General features: G+C 46.9%; 1 pseudogene; it reads left to right on the plus strand.

Annotated features, from left to right (window-relative positions):
• Positions 1-346: 346 nt before the first annotated feature.
• Positions 347-18,010, plus strand: LOC136573525 (small ribosomal subunit protein uS9m pseudogene; annotated as a pseudogene).
• Positions 18,011-18,386: the final 376 nt, after the last annotated feature.

The raw sequence follows: 18,386 nt of genomic DNA on the forward strand, positions 1-18,386 counted from the left end.
GCCGCACTTCAGGACGGACGTCTCTCTGCAGCGCCGGAAGAAAGAACTTGTGACCGGCTTCATTCTTCCTGCAGTAAGTTCTCAGTCACACAGGCGCATCGTGTGACTAAGCCCTAAAACTAATGCTGTATATTCTATTTTCAGGTATACAGGTAGTTTTTGATACGTTAAAAGGGGGGGGGGGAATAATGTGTCACTCTGATTCATGGTTGATTAGGTTGTTGAAATATGTTGAAGGTTTTTTGACCCATAATGTGACCCCATGTTTTCTATACACCCCATTTTTTCCTTTTTTTTTTCTTTTTTTTCCTTTTCCTGTCCTCTCCACCCTCCGTATGAATTTAGAATGCAGAAAAAGCACGTACCAGTATTAATGATCGAATTTATTGACAAGGATAGAGGAAATGTTTTCCTTCAAGTTAAGGATATAAATGTTTCTACACAACTGTATGTTTTGATAAACCCTGTTTAATGCAAAAAAAAGTCTATATCTGTGAAGGGCCTGTTTAATGCAAAAATGTTTAATAAAAACAAGTTGACATATGAAAAGGGGGGGGGATGGTGAAGCCATCAGCTTGCTTTTCCAGGGTAATTACTGCACTAAATATGCTGTAAAAAAGCAGACAAACGCTCACAAAAACGCTGCACTCAACTCTGTAAGACGCTGCGTTGAAAATGCAGCACTTTTACAAACGCTTGTGTGGCATAAAGCTATGTCTAGGTACCGCAACAATTTTTTCCATTGCATATTTTGCAATGAACTCATGGCAAAAATTTGTAGTAGATTTGACTGTTTGTATGAAACTTGCTGTGAAAATCCATGGCTTCTGCAGACAGACGTATTTGTGTACATTTTTGCGCATGCAAATTTATTTGCACAAAATGCAGAAAATAGGACCTATTAATTTCAATGGGTTCCCTGCATTTTGCGCACACATTTTGCAAAAATATATACAACATGCTCTATTTTTGTACGTATTTGCACACTAAAGCCACCACAGAAGTCTATGGGGGTGCACAAATGTGCACCTGATCTACACCAAATCGTGCACTAAACTGCACGATTTTGTGGAGAAATTGACAACACTGGGGACTAATTAGGCTGCACAGCCTGTTAAATCACAGCACGGTGTGTCCTGCACCGATGTGAACGATTCCAACAACGCAGGAAAGTACAATAAAATGCACCGATACGCATCCGATAGACTGCATTACGCTCCCTTCACAGCACAATTACGCCATGGTATCACGAGTGTATCTATGCCTATCCTGGTCTGCAGGAACCCCAGTAGACATCCTTTGAAAAACTTCAGCATGCCTTAACATTTAGATTTCAGTTATATCTGAACCCACTTACATATATTTGTGCAATCATTACCAGAAATCTACAACAAATCCACTACTTCTAAACTTCGCCTAAGGATGGCGTCATACAAGCATATTGCAAAATATGCTCGCTCCTGGACAACGTTTTTGCAAAGTGAACGAGGGTACTTTTCAATACTGAGCATATTTGCACCAGCACCGCTAGTTCAGATGGTTGGGGGAATAAGCCGACCCTGATTTAAATGGCTATTATGCCAAAACAAGGTGCCGGCGTGCTGTGGTTTGTGCAGCATTTTGCGCATATCCGCACGTATATGTGTGCACATTTGCACACCTTCCACAGACCTCTATGGAGAACTGTGCAAAAAAAAGAAGTGAGAATGAACTCATTGAAATCAATGGGCTCTATTCTCCACAAAATGCGTGTGAAATATTTCCGCGTGCAAAAATGTGCTAAAATGTGTGATGGAGCCCTAACTGAAAGTATTTTCTTCCTTACTTCAGGAGAAATTTTTTACATATCATTTAGCCCAGGGAAGCATAGCCTGGCGTATGGTTTCCACAAAGAGATACTTTATTTCCCTAGATATTTGATTTCCCATAATGCACTTATCTCTGGTAACATGAAGCCTGCAGAATTTTGAAATAGCAAATAATAAAACATGAACTTATTCTAAACTATTGGAATGAAGTAAATATGTTGTACTAAAGGGAGGATTTCATTATTAAAAAAATGCAACATTTATTACCTTTATCAGCCTCTTGATATGGCCGCCTGCAGACGGCTGGGTCGGATCCACTGCGAGAATTCTCGCAGTGGGATCCGACCCACGTCCCTGCAGGGACCAGTGCGACTCTCACCTGGTCCCACGGCTCTGGCTCTGTGATGTGCCGGCTGCCGCCCAGCCAGCCCATGCACAGAGAGGAGCCGGGAGCCGGGCCTGGCACTACTGACATTTCTGTGCGGGCCTCTGCGAGATCCGCACAGAAATAGAACATGCCGCGATTTGTTTTCCGCGTGTTTTCACGTGGACAAATCGTGGCCGTCTGCATAGGATTGCATTTTGTAATGCAATCCTATGCAGGCGGGCACGGGCAGAAATTCTGCGGGAAATCCTGCTGCAGAATTTCCACCCGTGTGTAGGGAGCCTATGGCATATTTGTGATTCTTGTCTTGTTCTTTTCTGGACAGTTGAAAAGCTCTTGGTCTAAAACTAATACACAATCTGAGAAATAGCAAAATGTTTGAGAATATTTGCTTGGTCTCAGAAAAGCTGACCACTAACTGATCTCTTTGCTAGTAGGCTCTACTTCAAATAATGATATCCTAAAGCAGCGGATGTCAAAAGCCCTGTGACAAGCACATTTTATAATGACAAAACGTGACAAACATACCCTCTACAGCACGTGGGGTGTACACTGTTGTTATACTGCCATTCACTCCTAGTAGTTACAAGGACGTATTCAGGGTCACTGACGACCTTGTAAAAACACATACAAAAGCGTAACAGGCAAACATGAGTTTAGAGAAGAATCATGCTTTGTGATTACACAAAGATACAAAGTTTGCTATCTAGTTTATTGATCCCTTACATTTTGAGAAAAGGGCCCAGAGGAAAATCATGGTAACTGGACAAATAAGCTTTTTAAGGAATCTGTATTAATGGTTTGAATCATTCCTGTAAAATACATATACTCTTTAATACGTGTACTTATTAATACAATTTCCCATTGATACTTATATGAATAATAAAAGTATAATTGGCAAATTCGTAATTTAGTATTGTATGTAATATATGGGGGTATACTTAGCCTTTATCAGCCTCGCTTGCATCCCGGTGCTGGACACTGACAGCAGATTGTTCTATACGTCTGTATTCTGCCCCTAGCTGCAGACGCACTGCATGCAAAAGCAGAAGTAGGGAAGAGTCAGTTGGTGTATAGAGCAGCGAGCTGCCAGTATCCGGCCGTAGGATGTAAGGGAATATAGAAGTGAATGATTACTGTGGATAATAAATTGATTTTTTGTAGCAGGGTCACAGAGGGGAGCATTATAAAGTGGGATCACATTTTAAAAAAGTGGGGCCACAGAGGGGAGCACTATGGAGATACAGAGAGGCATTATAAAGTGGGGCCACAGAAAGGAGAACTATGGGGTGCATTATAAAGTGAAGCCATAGAAGGTAGCATTATTAGGTGGGGCCACAGAGGAAAAAACTATGGGGCGATAGAGGGGAGCATTACGAAGTGGGGCTACAGAGGTAAGCAATACGGGGCTGTAAGGGGTAAACAGCGTACAGTTTCACTTTTTTTCTGTAATGTTCAAGAAAATGTTTCCCTCTGTGCCTGGGGAAAGGTTTCTTACTGTCTGTGCACTATGCGCATGCTCCTCCGTTGCCTTGTGAGTAAGAAGCTATAAAAGGGGTTGTTCCCACCCTTTGAGGAGATGTCTGGTGATTCCTGAGAAGTGGCTGCTGCTCTGTGTAGGCTCTGCTTGTAACCCCATGTGGCGCAAGTTCCTCTAAGAGTATTGAGACACAGGAAACTAAGTAGACATTGCAAGCACCTTATTTCTGAGACACATAGATACTGAATTCAGATGCCTGTTAAGGTAATAAAGTTCCCAGAGTTGATCCAGCAAGATGATGTATAGGTAGTCTTTTGATGAACTGTAGCAGACCAGATGCCACTTGCAAAATTGTAACTGGGAGTTCGCACGGTGGTTCCATAATGCCCATGTCTCATAATAGAGGGGAGACTGGAGGTGCAACCCAAAAGGTACACCCAGCCCCTGAGCTGTGAAATGGAACTTACCATCTTCTGGCACTGCTTCCCACAAAGAGAGCTCAAGCCACTTGCCTCAACAGGGCCACAGAGGGGAGCATTATAAATTGGGGCCACAGAGAGTAGCCATCTGCGGTCACAAAGAAGAGCATTATAGAGTGTGGCCAAAAAGAGGAGCACTATGGAGCCACAGAGGGGATTATTATAAAGTGCAGGCATAGAGGGGAGCATTGTAAAGTGGGTCCATAGAGGACGGCACTATGGGCCATGGAGCAGAGCACTATTAAGTGGGGTCACTGAAAGGCACTATTACTGTTAGGCATGTCACTAGAGAACACTAATATGATGAGAGGGTCGCTAAGAAACACTACTACATTCAGGAGGTAACTAAGAGGCACTATTACTGTGAGGGGAACACTAAGGGGTACTATTATTGTGAGAGGGGTCAATAACATGCACTATCACTGTGAGGGGAACACAAAGGGTATGGCTTAAAGTTAATGAGGTGTGCTTTAACATGGAAAATTTGCCATTTTGCTGATTGCGACACTTTTTATTGTTCAAAAGTTTGGAGTTATGAGTCAGGAATGATCCTACAGTCACTAACATTCATAAGAGTGGTCAGGGATAGGCTTGCACTTGTATCAAGCACACACATCCACAAATATAGATTCACACACAACAAACCTGTCTACTTTTCAGTTATTACATCAGAGAAATTCTGAGAAGCGGTGTCCATGCATTTACATAAGCCATGTCCATTAAACACTGATAGCTTATCACAAATAGTACATAAAGGTACTTCATCACACCATAAAATGAATACAAATCCCAAACCACAAAGTGTATTTATAACCTGATACCAAAAAACTCAAACATTAGAATAAATACAGTCCTTAAAGAAAAATAAGTATAGAATTCAGACCACAAAGAAACATTGATGGAAAGAATTAATAACCTCATAGACCAGACTTCCTCAGCTAATACAAACCATATAATAAAATCAGACCCCAGGGTATACCAGTGAAACAAGTGTAGACTATATAGACTCTAAGGCCTCATGTCCACGGGGAAAATCAGGCCCGCTACGGATTCTCTATGGAGAATCCGCAGCGGGTCCCTCCTGCCCCGCGGACATGAGGGCTGAAATTAGAATAAACTTACCTGCTGCGGGCCGTGCGTGTCTTCCTTTCTTTGCGGCCGGATCTTCTTTCTTCGGCCCGGCGGATGTGCTCGGCACGCTGGCTGCGTGCCGCGCGCATGCGGCGGGCACATCCGCCGGGCCGAAGCAAGAAGATCCGGCCAGGAAGAAGAGAAGACACGCAGGGCCCGCAGCAGGTGAGTATATTCTGATTTTAGGTCTCCCGCAGATCCAGACGGCTTCCATAGGCTTCAATAGATCCGCGTCTGCAGGGAAAAATGACATCCGCAGGTATTTAACTACCTGCGGGTGTCTAATGCATCACAATGGGGCGCGGATCCGCGTGCATGAAAAACGCTGCGGATTTTAAATTAGAATTTCCAAGTGGACATGAGGCCTAAGTAAAAAAGAAACAGATCCTAAAATAAATACAGACCTCAGACCAGATCCCAATAATTGCAGGCCAGGTACCCTAAATTAAAAGACCCCAGACCAAACTCCCTAAACTATTACAGACTACAGACCATACCTCCTAAACTAATTTTTACAGATCCAAGATAACCAATTTAGTTAGACAAAAAAAAATATAATAAAAGTACATATTATCTAAAGAAAGTCCACTAATATCTACTATAGGTGTAAATAACTCTGTATAATAAACTCTGTAGCTCTCCAACAAATGCTCAAACCTACAAAGAAAAGGAACAAGTCACTAAAGAAATCTGAAAAAAATGTTGAAGAAAATCTTTATTAACAAATATAGGTCATATAAAAAATAAGTCTAACAAAAAAGATGGGGCAGAATCACCAAAGGGAGAAATATACAGGCACTAACTGATATACCCGACTCTGCCCGAGTTAAATTGATACAGGTGTTTACACATTGTTTACATTGAAAATTTTATGAAGTTAAGGTTACTTTAGAGTAACCAAGGAATAAGATATGTATACAAATAGAAGAGCATTAGATTCTCCTCAGGCTGCATGTTCCGATGTCCCTCTGCAGAATGTGCTACCCCTCCCACTCTCTTCATTTAGGACCTAAAGAATGCTTGTGCCAAATTTCACGCTTGTACATCACTGGGAAGTTACATTACATAGGGGTGTACTTACTTTTGCAATTAGTATTGAATGATCGTGTTGTGACCCCTTTACTTTTCCCATTTAGGACCTAAAGAATGGTCATGCTAAATTTCATGTTTGTACGACACCGGGAAGTTAGAGAATTAGATTAGGTACATTACATAGGGATGACAATACTTTTGCACTTAGCATTGAATAATCGCGTTGTGACCACTTTACTTTTCCTGTTTAGGACCTAAAGAATGTTCAGGCCAAATTTCATGTTTGTACGACATTGTGGAGTTAGAGAATTAGTGGCGAGTCAGTCAGTCAGTGAGTGAGGGCTTTCACCTTTATATATATATATAGATCTAAAAAGTATGCTTCAACAATAAAGCATCATAGTTCATAAAAATTATTACATAAGATCACAAATGGACCAGCTGGTATAGTTTATGCAGAAGTGCATGTCTACAAAAGTGTAGACAAAGTGTTAATGTATTTTTTTCACCTCAGTAATGAAATATACATTGTGTGTATACATCACTAGATACAGAAAAATTCAATAAATTGTTGCCAGATGCAGTATTTAAATGATGAGACAAGCAAGTGTTGTAACTGTACAATGCCCACAAGGTTATGTGTACCATAACAATATGCAACAAAATCTAATAAAAGCGATATTCATTTTTTCTCCCATTACAGGCTTGAGAAACACTGCAAGATAGAAACAAAACATTGCATTAGCACTGATGGATGAATAAATTACTCACTTTTTTCATCAGCAATAGCATATATTTAGAGTGCTGCCACTCTTCCATTATTTGATAGATACAGTGGTGCTTGAAAAGTAGTGATCACTTCAGAATTTTCCTCATATCTGCTTACATTTCACCTAAAACTACATCAGATTTTCACACCAGTCCTAAAAATAAATAAAGAAAACCAAATCAAACAAATGAGTCAAAAATATTAGATTTGGTCATTTATTTATTGAGAAATATGATCCAATATCACATGTCTGTGAGGGGCAAAAGTATGCTAATCTTTGTTTTCAGCATCTGGTGATAGGGTATTTCTATCTCAGACCCTCATGACATATCCACAGAATGTGGTGGCCAGGGGTGGTCGAAAGGACAAAAATAGCCAAAAACCCTGCGCTACATTGTTTGCATAACTCCTATAGAAGTCAAAAGTTTTGCAAACAGTGTAGCAGAGCAAACTATGTTGTTTCCATTACTCGGGAGCTGTGGAGCCAGAATATCGCTGTGCGATAAAGTTTGCATAACTCTCATGGACTTCTATGAAAGTTATAAAAATAGTGTAGCTCCTCCGAGCTCGGCAGTTTTTGTCATCCCGACCACTAAGGGCTCATGTCCACGGGCAAAATATGATTTAAGATCCGCAGCGGATCTCCCGCATGCGGATCCGCATCCCATAGGGATGCATTGACCACCCGCGGGTAGATAAATACCCGCGGATCGTCAATAAAAGGGATTTTAAAAAAAATGGAGCATGGAAAAATCTGGACCATGCTCCATTTTCATGCGGGTCTCCCGCGGGGACGGCTCCCGCGGGCTTCTATTGAAGCCTATGGAAGCCGTCGGGATCCGCGGGAGACCTAAAATAGGAATTTAAAGTATTTACCATCCGTAGCGGACCGGGAAGGTCTCCTCTTCCTCACGGCCGCATCTTCCTTGCTTCGGCTCGGCGGATGTGCCCGGCGCATGCGCGCGGCACGTCGACGACGTGCCGGCGACGTGCCGCCGGCGTGAGGAATTCATCCGCCGGCCGAAAAAAAAGATCCGGCCGTGAGGAACAGCTGACCTTCCCCGCCCGCGCCGGATAGGTAAATGCTTTTAAATTCTTATTTTCGGCGCTCATGTCCGCGGGGCAGGAGGGACCCACTGCAGATTCTACATGGAGAATCTGCAGCGGATCTGATTTTCCCCGTGGACATGAGGCCTAAGTCAAAAATCAGCGGCATTCTCATCTTGGCCATGTTTGGCCAAAAATGGGAACACCCCTTTATTGCAAAGAAAAATGTCATGCACTATTACAGTCTACAGGACATAATGGCGTACAGCTCTCTCCTTCAGAGAACTTTTGTTTGCATGGTGTATAGTATTACTAGACTGCTTTATCTAGGTTTCCAGCAGTACACTAGAGCTGTCGTTAAGCTGCCCACCCTCTAATCATAATGTGCGAATGTTCGTTTGTGATGATTGCCCACTGTAAACATGTCTAGCAATCACATGAAAAATAATAATACCCTAATTTGTTAGTAATTGCAGCCTTTTGTGTGGGCATAAAAAACTATTCTTTATCAGCAGTGCATCCCTTCTTGTAAATAAGGGATCTGCTGCCAACAATAAAGAAAAACCTGTATTGCCATGAATGCTTGCAAAACCAGTAGTTCATCCAAGTATACTCATGATGATTTATGCATTTAAATGCAGCTAAATGAGTGCTACTTGACTTGCTAAAGTATATTACCAATCAATGCTTGTTACGGGCAGATTGTCTGCCCATGTTATTCGGGCCATAGTCTATACAGCAAAGCTGAGGAGTGAGCTACAGTCATCCTGTTGTGCTTGCTCAAGTGGCCACCATGAAAATTAGAATATTTCGAGACTTTTTTTTAACATAGACAATCACATAAAAAATATGGGGGCGCACACAGTGGATGGACACACGAGCATGGCGCTCCTTCATGTCTTGGGGCTCAGCACTCCGGCTGAACATAACCTTAGACGTCTCCATGACAACAGAGCTGTTAGGAGACTATAAGCAGGTTATAGGCTGTCAGCACTTCCAAAGGTGGAAGACCCCACAAGTAACGCGCCCGGTACCACCTGTCATACATGAGGCGGCCCGGCACACCTGCTGCTCCATCCCTCACAGACTGCTCCTCCCGTTCCTCTTCCGTCCTCCCCTTCCTGTTGGCTCATGTGACCTCCATTAGTCTGCATCCTCCAGCAAGGCCGCCGCTGTATGCCGTCCGAGGTTGCTGGCTGTAGTGCTGCGTACGAGGGCTGCGGCTCCCTGGAAGCCGATGGTTGCGGGGGGCAGTGAGGCGGCTCGACTAATACATACCAGTTCCACAGTACAGAGGAAAAATGTTGCAGCCTCGGGACCAGAAAAGTACACAGAGGCCTTTACTAAAAAACAGATTGAAGAGTTCAACATTGGAAAGAGACATTTAGCCAACATGATGGGAGAGGATTAGAGATGAGCGAGCACCAAAATGCTCGGGTGCTCGTTACTCGGGACGAAATTTTCGCAATGCTCGAGGGTTCGTTTCGAGTAACGAACCCCATTGAAGTCAATGGGCGACCCGAGCATTTTTGTATTTCGCCGATGCTCGCTAAGGTTTCCATGTGTGAAAATCTGGGCAATTCAAGAAAGTGATGGGAACGACACAGCAACGGATAGGGCAGGCGAGGGGCTACATGTTGGGCTGCATCTCAAGTTCACAGGTCCCACTATTAAGCCACAATACCGGCAAGAGTGCCCCCCCCCCTCCCAACAACTTTTACTTCTGAAAAGCCCTCATTAGCATGGCATACCTTAGCTAAGCACCACACTACCTACAACAAAGCACAATCACTGCCTGCATGACACTCTGCTGCCACTTCTCCTGGGTTACATGCTGCCCAACCCCCCTCCCCCTGCACGACGCAGTGTCCACAGCGCACACCAAACTGTCCCTGCGCACCCTTCAGCTGCCCTCATGCCACACCACCCTCATGTCTATTTATAAGTGCGTCTGCCATGACGAGGAACTGCAGGCACACACTGCAGAGGGTTGGCACAGCTAGGCAGCGACCCTCTTTAAAAGTGGTGGGGCGATAGCCCACAATGCTGTACAGAAGCAATGAGAAATATAATCCTGTGCCACCGCCATCAGGAGCTGCACACGTGGGCATAGCAATGGGGAACCTATGTGCCACACACTATTCATTCTGTCAAGGTGTCTGCATGCCCCAGTCAGACTGGTAATATGTACCTTAACAGTAACCGCGTTGGTGGTAATGTGGTGGTGACTGCGGACCTAGTAGCGCGGTTGTATTTTGTTGGTTTTCGGAATGTGGCCAGGATTAAGTTGGCCGTGGCGGGGGATGTTTTTGAGGCACTACGTGTCCTCTCCACGTGTCCGTGGTTATATGCACCTTAACAGTAACCACGTTGGTGGTAATGTGGTGGTGACTGCGGACCTAGTAGCGCGGTTGTATTTTGTTGGTTTTCGGAATGTGGCCAGGATTAAGTTGGCCGTGGCGGGGGATGTTTTTGAGGCACTACGTGTCCTCTCCACGTGTCCGTGGTTATATGCACCTTAACAGTAACCGCGTTGGTGGTAATGTGGTGGTGACTGCCGACCTAGTAGCGCGGTTTTATTTTGTTGGTTTTCGGAATGTGGCCAGGATTAAGTGGGCCGTGGCGGGGGGATGGTGGGGGGGCTCTCTTGTTGTGTTGGTAAAGGTGAAATTCTTGGACTGCCACCAGACGAACCAATGCAAAGGCATTTGCCAAGAATGTTTTCATTGTTGGAGGAGGAGGGGGATGTTTTTGAGGCACTACGTGTCCTCTCCACGTGTCCGTGGTTATATGCACCTTAACAGTAACCGCGTTGGTGGTAATGTGGTGGTGACTGCCGACCTAGTAGCGCGGTTTTATTTTGTTGGTTTTCGGAATGTGGCCAGGATTAAGTGGGCCGTGGCGGGGGGATGGTGGGGGGGCTCTCTTGTTGTGTTGGTAAAGGTGAAATTCTTGGACTGCCACCAGACGAACCAATGCAAAGGCATTTGCCAAGAATGTTTTCATTGTTGGAGGAGGAGGGGGATGTTTTTGAGGCACTACGTGTCCTCTCCACGTGTCCGTGGTTATATGCACCTTAACAGTAACCGCGTTGGTGGGAAATGGCCTCGCCGCCATCATGTCTTTGTGAAGCCTCTGTTTCCACACCCCAGAGACATACCATTAGCAGCGGTATAGGCAGAGCCCATAATTCGTAACATTTCAGCCGTAGCATTAGGACAGGCCCCACTAACATATCACTAGCAGCATTATAGGGGGAGCACAGTATTAGTTCCATTTCAGTAATAGTAGCACTCAAGACAGGCCCCAGTAACAATTCTGAAGCAGCAGTATAGTGGGAGCGCAGTCTTCGTTCCATTTCAGTAATAGTAGCACTCAAGACAGGCCCCAGTAACAATTCCGAAGCAGCAGTATAGGAGGAGCATAGTCTAAGTTCCATTTAAGTAATAGTAGCAGCCTACACAGGCCCCAGGAACAATTCCGAAGCAGCAGTATAGTGGGAGCGCAGTCTTAGTTCCATTTCAGTAGCTGCAGTATAGCCAAGGCCCAAGTTACATTTATGTAGCTAAAGTGTAGGCCAACCCCACACACCTTTCTGTACCATGAGTGCAGGCGAAGAACATAGAAATTGCTATGATTACACTGTAGGTGAGGGCCCAAAAAAATTGGTGTACCAACAGTACTAATGTACCTCAGTAAAAATTGGCCATGCCCAACCAAGATGGCAGGTGAAACCCATTAATCGCTTTGGTTAATGTGGCTTAAGTGGTAACTAGGCCTGGAGGCAGCCCGGTTTAACGAAAAATTGGTTCAAGTTAAAGTTCCAACGCTTTTAAGAGCATTGAAACGTATAAAAAAATTTTAGAAAAATTATATGAGTGAGCCTTGTGGCCCTAAGAAAAATTGCCCGTTCAGCGTGATTACGTGAGGTTTCAGGAGGAGGAGTAGGAGGAGGAGGAGGAATATTATACACAGATTGATGAAGCAGAAATGTCCCCGTTTTGGATGGTGAGAGAGAACGATGCTTCCATCCGCGGGTGCAGCGTACGTATTGCTTAGGTATCGCTGCTGTCCGCTGGTGGAGAAGAGAAGTCTGGGGAAATCCAGGCTTTGTTCATCTTGATGAGTGTTAGCCTGTCAGCACTGTCGGTTGACAGGCGGGTACGCTTATCTGTGATGATTCCCCCAGCCGCACTAAACACCCTCTCCGACAAGACGCTAGCCGCAGGACAAGCAAGCACCTCCAGGGCATACAGCGCTAGTTCAGGCCACGTGTCCAGCTTCGACACCCAGTAGTTGTAGGTGGCAGAGGCGTCACGGAGGACGGTCGTGCGATCGGCTACGTACTCCCTCACCATCCTTTTACAGTGCTCCCGCCGACTCAGCCTTGACTGGGGAGCGGTGACACAGTCTTGCTGGGGAGCCATAAAGCTGTCCAGGCCCTTAAAGACTGTTGCACTGCCTGGGCTGTACATGCTGCTCGATCTCCGCACCTCCCCTGCTACCTGGCCCTCGGAACTGCGCCTTCTGCCACTAGCGCTGTCGTATGGGAATTTTACCATCAGCTTGTCCGCCAGGGTCCTGTGGTATAGCAACACTCTCGAACCCCTTTCCTCTTCGGGAATGAGAGTGGGAAGGTTCTCCTTATACCGTGGGTCGAGCAGTGTGCACACCCAGTAATCCGTAGTGGCCAGAATGCGTGTAACGCGAGGGTCACGAGAAAGGCATCCTAACATGAAGTCAGCCATGTGTGCCAGGGTACCTGTACGCAACACATGGCTGTCCGCACTAGGAAGATCACTTTCAGGATCCTCTTCCTCCTCCTCCTCCTCAGGCCATACACGCTGAAATGATGACAGGCAAGCAGCATGGGTACCGTCAGCAGTGGGCCAAGCTGTCTCTTCCCCCTCCTCCTCATCCTCCTCATGCTCCTCCTCCTCCTCCTGAACGCACTGAGATATAGACAGGAGGGTGCTCTGACTATCCAGCGACATACTGTCTTCCCCCGGCTCTGTTTCCGAGCGCAAAGCGGCTGCCTTTATGGTTTGCAGGGAACTTTTCAAGATGCATAGCAGAGGAATGGTGACGCTAATGATTGCAGCATCGCCGCTCACCACCTGGGTAGACTGCTCAAAGTTTCGAAGGACCTGGCAGATGTCTGCCAACCAGGCCCACTCTTCTGAAAAGAATTGAGGAGGCTGACTCCCACTGCACCGCCCATGTTGGAGTTGGTATTCCACTATTGCTCTACGCTGCTCATAGAGCCTGGCCAACATGTGGAGCGTAGAGTTCCACCGTGTGGGCACGTCGCACAGCAGTCGGTGCACTGGCAGATTAAACCGATGTTGCAGTGTCCGCAGGGTGGCAGCGTCCGTGTGGGACTTGCGGAAATGTGCGCAGAGCCGGCGCACCTTTACGAGCAGGTCTGACAAGCGTGGGTAGCTTTTCAGAAAGCGCTGAACCACCAAATTAAAGACGTGGGCCAGGCATGGCACGTGCGTGAGGCTGCCGAGCTGCAGAGCCGCCACCAGGTTACGGCCGTTGTCACAACGACCATGCCCGGTTGGAGGCTCAGCGGCGCAAGCCAGCGGTCGGTCTGCTCTGTCAGACCCTGCAGCAGTTCGTGGGCCGTGTGCCTCTTATCGCCTAAGCTGAGTAGTTTCAGCACGGCCTGCTGACGCTTGCCCACCGCTGTGCTGCCACGCCGCGCGACACCGACTGCTGGCGACGTGCTGCTGCTGCTGACACATCTTGATTGCGAGACAGAGGTTGCGGAGGAGGAGGAGGGTGCTTTAGTGGAGGAAGCATACACCGCCGCAGATACCAGCACCGAGCTGGGGCCCGCAATTCTGGGGGTGGGTAGGACGTGAGCGGTCCCAGGCTCTGACTCTGTCCCAGCCTCCACTAAATTCACCCAATGTGCCGTCAGGGAGATGTAGTGGCCCTGGCCGCCTGTGCTTGTCCACGTGTCCATTGTTAAGTGGACCTTGGCAGTAACCGCGTTGGTGAGGGCGCGTACAATGTTGCGGGAGACGTGGTCGTGCAGGGCTGGGACGGCACATCGGGAAAAGTAGTGGCGACTGGGAACTGAGTAGCGCGGGGCCGCCGCCTCCATCATACTTTTGAAGGACTCCATTTCCACAACCCTATACGGCAGCATCTCAAGGCTGATAAATTTTGCTATGTGGACGGTTAACGCTTGAGCGTGCGGGTGCGTGGCGGCGTACTTGCGCTTGCGCTCAAACACTTGCGCTAGCGATGGCTGGACGGTGCGGTGCGAGACATTGGTGGATGGGGCCGAGGACAGCGGAGGTGAGGGTGTGGGTGCAGGCCAGGAGACGGTAGTGCCTGTGTCCTCAGAGCGGGGTTGGATCTCAGTGGCAGGTTGGGGCACAGGGGGAGAGGCAGCTGTGCAAACCGGAGGCGGTGAACAGCCTTCGTCCCACCTTGTGGGGTGCTTGGCCATCATATGTCTGCGCATGCTGGTGGTGGTGAGGCTGTTGGTGGTGGCTCCCCGGCTGATCTTGGCGCGACAAAGGTTGCACACCACTGTTCGTCGGTCGTCAGGCGTCTCTGTGAAAAACTGCCAGACCTTAGAGCACCTCGGCCTCTGCAGGGTGGCATGGCGCGAGGGGGCGCTTTGGGAAACAGTTGGTGGATTATTTGGTCTGGCCCTGCCTCTACCCCTGGACACCGCACTGCCTCTTGCAACCTGCCCTGCTGCTGCCCGTGCCTCCCCCTCTGAAGACCTGTCCTGTGTAGGCGTTGCACACCAGGTGGGGTCAGTCACCTCATCGTCCTGCTGCTCTTCCTCCGAATCCTCTGTGCGCTCCTCCCTCGGACTTACTGCCCTTACTACTACCTCACTGCAAGACAACTGTGTCTGATCGTCATCGTCCTCCTCACCCACTGAAAGGTCTTGAGACAGTTGCCGGAAGTCCCCAGCCTCATCCCCCGGACCCCGGGAACTTTCCAATGGTTGGGCATCAGTGACGATAAACTCCTCTGGTGGGAGAGGAACCACTGCTGCCCAATCTGAGCAGGGGCCCGAGAACAGTTCCTGGGAGTCTGCCCGCTCCGGAGCATGTGTCATTGTAGTGGAGTGAGGAGGCTGGGAGGAAGGAGGAGTAGCAGCCAGAGGATTTGGATTTGCAGCACTGGACGGCGCAGAACTGTGGGTGGATGATAGCTTGCTCGAAGCACTTTCTGCCATCCACGACAGGACCTGCTCACACTGCTCATTTTCTAATAAAGGTCTCCCGCGTGGACCCATTAATTGGGCGATGAATGTGGGGACGCCAGAAAAGTGCTTCTCTCCTAATCGCGCAGCAGTCGGCTGCGATACACCTTGATCAGGAGCTCGCCCTGTGCCGACACCCTCACTTGGGCCTACGCGTCCTCGGCCACGTCCACGTCCATGTCCTCTAGGCTTACCCCTACCCCTCAGCATGCTGTATTACCAGTGATTTCCCAGGCAGGAAATAAATTGGCGCAAGCCTGCAGGACAAATAGAATGTTTCCCTTTTTGGGAAACAGAGGGCCCACTGACTATATTCAATCAGATAAGATATGTGTTGCACAGAAATGCAGTTATATGAAGTGCAGCACAGCGGTTACTTTTCCCAGGCAGGAAATAAATTGGCGCAAGCCTGCAGGACAAATAGAATGTTTCCCTTTTTGGGAAACGGAGGGTCCACTGACTATATTCAATCAGATAAGATATGTGTTGCACAGAAATGCAGTTATATGAAGTGCAGCACAGCGGTTACTTTTCCCAGGCAGGAAATAAATTGGCGCAAGCCTGCAGGACAAATAGAATGTTTCCCTTTTTGGGAAACGGAGGGCCCACTGACTATATTCAATCAGATAAGATATGTGTTGCACAGAAATGCAGTTATATGAAGTGCAGCACAGCAGTTACTTTTCACAGGCAGCAAATAAATTGGCGCAAGCCTGCAGGACAAATAGAATGTTTCCCTTTTTGGGAAACGGAGGGCCCACTGACTATATTGAATCAGATAAGATATGTGTTGCACAGAAATGCAGTTATATGAAGTGCAGCACAGCGGTTACTTTTCCCAGGCAGGAAATAAATTGGCGCAAGACTGCAGGACAAATACAATTTTTCCCTTTTTTGGAAACGGAGGGCCCACTGACTATATTCAATCAATAATATATGTCTTCTGGCCCTGCCTACACAATTCTCTCCCTGTAGTATTACTGCAAGGCGCAATGCTCTGCAGACAGCCGATTTTGAAAAGAAAAAAATATGCAACACTGCTAACAGCAGACTGCACAGTACTGCACACGGATAGATGTGGCCCTAAGAAGGACCGTTGGGGTTCTTGAAGCCTACACTCACTCCTAACACTCTCCCTGCCTAACCACCACTTCTATCCCTGGACTATTACTGCAAGGCGCAATGCTCTGCAGACTGCAGATTTTGAAAAAAAAAAAATTTGTGCAACACTGCTAACAGCACCCTCCACAGTACTGCACACGGATAGATGTGGCCCTGAGAAGGACCGTTGGGGTTCTTGAAGCCTACACTAACTACAAACACTCTCCCTATAGCAGCTCCGGCACCAACAGCACTTTCCCTCAGCTAACTCACAAGACATCTGAGGCGAGCTGCGGGAGGGGCCGACTTTTATACTCGGGTGACATCTGATCGCCCCAGCCACTCACAGCAGGGGGGTGGTATAGGGCTTGAACGTCACAGGGGGGAGTTGTAATGCCTTCCCTGTCTTTCAATTGGCCAGAAAAGCGCGCTAACGTCTCAGAGAGGAAACTGAAAGTAACCGGAACACCGCGTGGTGCTCGTTAAGAGTAACGAGCATCCCGAACACCCTAATATTCGCACGAATATCAAGCTCGGACGAGTACGTTCGCTCATCTCTAGAGAGGATCCAGAGACGTTCACCCAAGCGGACATTGATAAAGCCATTGCGTATCTCTTTCCCTCTGGGTTATTTGATAAAAGGGCCCGGCCACTTATGAAGCACCCTGATGTGATATTTCCAAAGCAAATAGCAATTCAGTGGGGAGAAGACAAGCGTCCGTTCCACTTTCTATTTTACACTGGCAAGCAAGGGTTTTACTCATTACTGCATGATACACATGCAAAGTATTTGTCAATTCAAGCATAGGGAGAAGAAGTTAAGAGAAAAGGCTTAAGTGTGGAAAATGAAAAACCAGCGATAGAAACCTCTGGCATAAGATGGTTGGTTAAGGAAGAATTGGAGAGCCTTCTAGCAGAAAATCTGTCTGACCAAGACTACCTGTATTTTATACAAACGATGGAACGCTTGGTGAGCCTGCCAAACAGCAGCATTGAGGAGGACTATGTACGGAGATACTGCAAGAATCTGGAAATACAGTCCCAAAAGCAGACGGTTCATCCTCTGCAGTATGATGAGCATGGAGTAGCATTCAGCAGAGGGAAAGGTAAAAGGAAAACTTCAAATGCAGAGGTTATATTACGGGACCAAGGAAAAGGAAAAATTACCATAAATGGGCAGGAATATACTGATTATTTTCCAGTACTTCCAGACAGAGAGCAACTTATGTTCCCGTTTCAATTTTTGAACCGCTTGATGAAGTATGATACAGAATGTACCGTCACGGGATGTGGAAGATCTGCGCAAGCTGGAGCTGTCCGTTTAGCTGTATCAAAGGCCCTGCGCAGTTTTGTGTCTCCAGAAGAAATGGAGGCTATGAGACAAGCTGGATTGCTAACTGTACGTCCACGCAAGAGGGAACGGAAAAAACCAGGCCAAGAGGGCGCCCGCAAGAAATTCACATGGAATAAACGTTAACCTGCTGCACAGATGTTGGAAGGGATAGCTGCAAGAAGTCTGACTTTATGTATTTTTTTGTAATAAAATAGTAATATACAGTTTAAAAAAACTATATATATATGGGGGCGGGGAGATTTACTAACTGCTTTACTCCAGGATACTGGGTCAGAACAGTCAGACATTTTTGTGCAAACCCTTCTTGCGCACAAATTTTGTGACTTCTCTTCCTCCTGCGCCAGCCCCAACACTTTTTCAAAAAGGGTGCGGAGCTTGTTGGCAAGAGGCTTTCCTTCAACTTGGGGCAGACCAGCCCCAGTATAAGTGAGTCTGTAACATCTCTTTATACCTATGCATTTAGTTTATCAGATAAGTCCTTGTTGCATTAGCTATCTTGTCCAATCTTGTATCAATGGACTATATGAGCATTTTTTAGAGCCCGTTTCACTGGTATATTT

This window comes from Eleutherodactylus coqui, chromosome 7 (genome assembly GCF_035609145.1).
Source record: "Eleutherodactylus coqui strain aEleCoq1 chromosome 7, aEleCoq1.hap1, whole genome shotgun sequence".
Lineage (NCBI taxonomy): Eukaryota > Metazoa > Chordata > Amphibia > Anura > Eleutherodactylidae > Eleutherodactylus > Eleutherodactylus coqui.